The sequence below is a fragment of the Lagenorhynchus albirostris genome, chromosome X (genome assembly GCF_949774975.1).
Source record: "Lagenorhynchus albirostris chromosome X, mLagAlb1.1, whole genome shotgun sequence".
Taxonomy (NCBI): Eukaryota; Metazoa; Chordata; class Mammalia; order Artiodactyla; family Delphinidae; genus Lagenorhynchus; species Lagenorhynchus albirostris.
The window spans coordinates 68,871,377-68,875,623 of NC_083116.1; the positions used below are offsets into that span (position 1 = coordinate 68,871,377).

Sequence of the window (4,247 nt, forward strand, 5' to 3'; positions counted from 1 at the left end):
AAGTGAGTTTCTTACAGATGGCATAAAGTTGGATCTTTCTTATTTAATCCATTCAGTAACTCTCCTTATTGGGGAATTTAGTTCATTTACATCTAATGTAATTATTAATAGGAAAGGATTTACTATTGCCATTTTGTTAGCTCTTTTCTGTTTGTCTTGTGATTCTTTTGTCCCTCTTTTTCTCTCTTTCTATCTTCCTTTGTCTTCCCATTGGATTTTTATTTTTTGGTATTGATAGATTTTGATTTTCTTCTTTTTATTTTGTGTAACATCTATAGGTATTCTCTTTGTGGTCACATAGGGGCTTACCTAAAATATCTTAGAGCTATAATAGTCTACTTTAAGCTGATAATAACTTAAAGTAAGTTGATAACAACTTCACTTGCATACAAAAAGTCTCAGCTTTATCTCTCCTCCTCACTCATTACACACTATTGATATGTATCATTAACATAATCTATAATTGTTTTTAATACTTTTATCTTTTATAGTAGAATTAAAAGTTATTGTTACTGAGTGCAAGCTCATACTGCTTGCTTCACAACAGGCCAGTAAATCAAGAGATGTGTTGTTAGAGCAAGGAATAATGACTTTATTTAGAAAGTCAGCAGACCAAGAAGATAGTGGACTCACGTCCCCAAAATACATCTTGCCTGAGTTAGAATTCAGGAATTCAAGATTCTTCTGAAAGGGGAAGGAATCAAGTAAAATATTTCCTGATTCTGGTCAGCCTTCAGAGGGGATGTGTTCCTGCAGTCATTCACAGGTGGGCCTGGTCAGGATATTTCCTGTGAGCTAAACAAAAGTAGCTTAGCTTAATGCTCATTACCTGGGAGGCAGGGTTCCAGAGATGGGCCATTATGTATATTTAAGCTTACATGCAACATCCCTTTAGTGATTAACTTGTAATAGAATACAAAGATTCTTCCCTGTTACAATTCTGCACTGTCAATGTCCATTCCACAATCTTGTGGGAAAAGGGACAAAGACCATTCTGGCTACTTCCTGCTGAATGGAGGTGACAAATATTCCTTATAATCTTTAGTCAGTCTTTTTTTAGGTACAACTATTTGAACCTGATGAAACCCCTTAGCACTCTGTCTAATTTGTAATTGAACTTGGGGTGTTGGTTCCAGTTCTCAATACGAACACTAAATTCCTGTTGTAATTATTTGGACAAAGTTAAACAAATTGATTAACCCTTCTCCAGCTGCACTGAAATTACCATCTGCTTCAGTTGGATATGCAGACTTGTTGGAGGCAAACTCATGAACAGAGGTTAGTATAGTGCCCAAAGTTTTAATGTATTTGGCAACTGCTAGTTCTTTTAGAGCACTTATAGATTCTCTCACCTGGGCAGACACCTGGAATGGCCTACCATGCAGTATTTCAAAAGTGCTTAATTTAAGCTTGCTTCTTAGAAGGAGACACTGATCAATATCAGAGCAACTGGCAAGGCCTTATCCCAAGTTAAGTTACTATTCATTTTCTTGGTTTTTCCTGTTGACTGTGGGCTCCAGGATGAATGTAGTTCCAATGGCTTAATCCAAATCAGGAGATAATTTCCTTAAGGAGGGCTTTAACCAATTAGGTACTGATTTTAAAAACTAATAACTTTGCCACACACAAAACAAATGGTCCCCAAAACATTCTCCTTTCCTTCTGAAGATTTTATGATGCATTGTTATCATTAACCAGTCTTTTACTATTAAACTTAAATGACCAATTAAAACAAACAGTTCTGAGACCATTCTTCCACCACTGATTAAGACTGGGGTGGCAAGTATTGGGGATAATATTCATTTAGACTTCTGAGATTTCTGGGAAGACTTGGTGACCTTGCCAGCTTCAGCTGCCTTCTTGTCCACTGCTTTCACACCCACAGCAACTGTCTGGCTCATGTCACGAACTGCAAAAATGGCCCAGAGGAGGACAGTCAGAGAAGCTCTCAACACACATGGGCTTGCCAGGAACCATATCAACAATGGCAGCATCATCAGTTTTCGAGAATTTGGGGCCATCTTCCAGCTTTTCCCCATAACAATCAATCTTCTTCAGCTCAGCAAACTTGCAAGCAATGTGAGCTGTGTGACAACCCAGCACAGGTGCATATCCAGCACTGATTTGGCCTGGATGGTTCAAGTAATCTCTTGAGCTGTGCAGCCAGCTGCTTCCATCAGTGGTCATTTTTGCTGTCACCAGCCACATTGCCACAACGAATATCTTTGACAGATATGTCCTTGACATTGAAGCCCACATTGTCCCCAGGAAGGGCTTTACTCAAAGCTTCATGGTACATTTCAACAGACTTTAGTTCAGTCGTAATATTGACTGTAGCAAAGGTGATCACCATGCCAGGTTTGAGAATACCAGTCTCCACTCAACCCACAGGGACAGTGCCAATACCACCAATTTTGTAGACGTCCTGGAGGGGCAGACACAAGGAATACACTGGCTAGGAATACACTGGCTGGTAGTGACAAGTCAATCTGTGGGAGAAGTGCTCCTCTTGCCTCAGAGGATGTTGTTTTAGATTAGGTGTCCCAGCATCCCTTTTTAATGGGATTACTATTGGCCATGTGTTTTTGGGCTTCCCTGGGCTGCTGTTAACACACACTTCTGGTCTTACCCTTTTGTAGACCTTGAGGGTGGGGGAGAGCTCTGTTTCCTTTCCTGGAGTTTTCATGAACACCATCTGTAGGCTTAAAGTGTGCTCTGGTGGGACTCTGTCAAGCTGTTCTGGTGAAAAACTTTAGGGTGAAGTCTATCAAAAAGTTAATCAGCTCATTCTTCACTGTCAATTTTACTGGGGGCTCCTGTGGGGAATTAGTTGCCTCAAGTCCAAGGGAGCCCCTGGGCCTCTTCATTCTTCAGAATCTTCCTCTTTCTACCATATGAGAGGTTCTTGTCTTTTATTTTCTTCTTACGTTTCAGCCTAGGGCAATCTGTTCTCCAACGTTCTTCCTCCTTACAGAAGCACATTTTTCCTTCCCCAATAGTGGCTTACCTCTCTTCGGTTACTCAGCTTCCAGGAATCCAACACCACTGCCAAAAAGTGGTGTTTCATTTTGCATCTTCTTTCTTCTGTTGTTGCTCCCTGTTGAACACTTTAAAAGCAACATCTACCAATTGATAAGGATTTATTCCAAGTGCACCGTCTAATTTTTGCAACTTTCACCTGATATCTGAGGCACTTTGCCCAAAATAAAGGTCAAATTTACCAGTCTAATATTTTAGGGGGCTTCAGGATCTGCATTAAGATGATGTCTGTAGGCCTGATAAGACCTCTCTGAATTTTTGGAAAGGATTTTTATTTTGAGTCTCTTGAATTTTGTTCAAACTCTTTTGCTTTGGTTCCCCTTTTCAAAGCCCTGCCAAGATGCACTAATAAGTAGTGCTCTAATAAGGGCATTCTTCCTTCATTGGGGTCCTAATTTTGTTCAGCTGGGTACTGCCAAGTGGGCTTCAGGTGTAGAGGATCCTCCCTATAAGGGAGGGTTGCAATCTTTCCAATTAAAACGCCTGAGAAACCCATCTGGCTGATTATTCGCATTTAGCCCCCTATGTGAGATAACAGCAATGGAAATTACCTTGCCCTGGGAGTGGCTCCTGGCCCAAATTGGGTGCCCTGTCCGGTCTCAAATTATGATACCAGACCAATTCCCTGTGCCCCAGAAACTAACACAGGATTTTCTAATTGATCCCTAGAAGGAGGGGAAGTCCTGAGCTCAGCTGGAGGAGTTAAGATTTGAAGCAACATACCCTCAGTCTCATTCCATTTTCTTATTTTCCCTGATGTAATAGCACACATGCTGGCACACAAAGGATTTCATCGTTCTTCCCCACTTCTTCACAAGTAGTTATAGAGTTATTCAAAAGCCACTGTAAAACCATGAATACCAATTGATCATCTCTAACCATTAAAAGGAAGCCTTTTTGCTTTGGCATCAACCAACCAGGATTGCAATGCAATTGAAAAGAAACTTGGTTACTGCTGTGACATAAAACATTTTAAGATAATTACTAAAATTATGACTGATCATTTACCAGGATACATCAGCATTTTAGGAGTTCCATATAGTCTTTTAAAATAAATTTTAATTAATTTATTTTATTTTTGGCTGTGTTGGGTCTTTGCTGCATGCAGGCTTTCTTTAGTTGCAGCAAGCGGGGGCTACCCTTCGTTGTAGTGTATGGGCTTCTGATTGCCATGGCTTCTCTTGTTGCAGAGCACAGGCTCTAGGCAT

General features: G+C 40.4%; 1 pseudogene; it reads right to left on the minus strand.

The window, feature by feature from the left end:
* Positions 1–611: 611 nt before the first annotated feature.
* LOC132513389 (elongation factor 1-alpha 1-like) lies at positions 612–2,865 on the minus strand (annotated as a pseudogene).
* Between the last annotated feature and the right edge of the window lie 1,382 nt (positions 2,866–4,247).